The sequence below is a fragment of the Otolemur garnettii genome, unplaced genomic scaffold, assembly GCF_000181295.1.
Source record: "Otolemur garnettii isolate 467f Iridium unplaced genomic scaffold, OtoGar3 scaffold00325, whole genome shotgun sequence".
Taxonomy (NCBI): Eukaryota; Metazoa; Chordata; class Mammalia; order Primates; family Galagidae; genus Otolemur; species Otolemur garnettii.
The window spans coordinates 448,299-449,493 of NW_003852720.1; the positions used below are offsets into that span (position 1 = coordinate 448,299).

Here is a 1,195-nt window from a genome sequence, read left to right on the forward strand (position 1 = left end):
GCCGAGCCCCCCCACCCCATTTTTAAAATTTTTTTTATTTTTTTCAGACAGAGTCTCCCTATACTGCCCTCGGTAGAGTGCTGTGACCTCATAGCTCACAGCAACCTGAAACTCATGAGCTTAATTAAGCTATTCTCTTTCCTCAGCCTCCCAAGTAGCTGGGACTGCAGGGGCACAACACAACATTAGGCTATTTTTTCTTTCTTTTTTATTTATTTATTTATTTTGGCTGTAGCTGTCATTGTCATTTGGCAGGCATGGGTTGGGTTTGAACCTGCCAGCTCCAGTGTATGTGGCTGTCACCCTAGTCGTTTGAGCTACAGGCGCTGAGCCTAAAAAAAAAAATGTTTTTTTCTTCAGACAGTCTTACTTATCTGAAGTCAGTCTTTTTTTTCTTCAGACAATCTTCAGCTGTTGCCCTGAGTAGAGTGCCATGGCATCACAGCAACCTCAAACCCTTGGGCTTAAGCAATTCTCTTGCCTCAGCCTCCCAGGTAGCTGGGACTTTAGGTATCCACCACAGGACAGCTATTTTTTGGTTATAGTCGTCATCGTTGTTTGGCAGGCCCAGGCTGGATTCGAACCCTCCAGCTCCAGTGTACGTGGCTGGCACCCTACTCCCTAAAAAATGGTTTTAAGTAAAAAATTTAAAGCTTTAGGTTGGCATCAAAATTAATGATCTGGCTTCTGTATGTCTATCTGGGTGTTGCTTAGTTAACATTTTGTGAAGGGAAGTGGGAGGAGGAAACTCATACAGATTCAGTTGTCTAGATCTTTGAATTGATACTGTATTTAAGGAAGCATTGTCCAAAGTAGAGAGGAGTTAATCTTTGATTGGCACTGTGACAGTTGTGTTGGTTTTCATTTTGTTTATTTTTTTAGAAAGGGTGTCCTGATGGCATTGCCAAAGCTGACCTAAAACTTCTGGGCTCCTGTCTCAGCTTACCAAATAGTGCCCGGCAGATAAGTTGCCTTATTCCTGACTCATTTTGTCTGGTTAAAACTACCTGTTACAAAATGGACGATAGATCTTAAAAAGATATTGGAAAATTGTTTGGAATTATCAAAGGGGTTTGGTAGCAGCAGAGGAGGAGGAGAAAAGTAGAGAATATTTTCTTTAGGATAGAGCTGAGGCAGCAGAATAGTTTTGTTTTTTTAAAGATAGAGTCTCTCTTAATGCCATTTGAAAAAAAAA

The 1,195-nt window shown here is 41.1% G+C and overlaps 1 protein-coding gene across 1 annotated transcript in view; it reads left to right on the top strand.

The window, feature by feature from the left end:
* The window catches only part of LOC105888375 (nuclear autoantigenic sperm protein-like), a 22,693-nt gene that overhangs the window by 14,794 nt on the left and 6,704 nt on the right, over window positions 1-1,195 (top strand). The gene's annotated exons all lie outside the window — the stretch shown is intronic.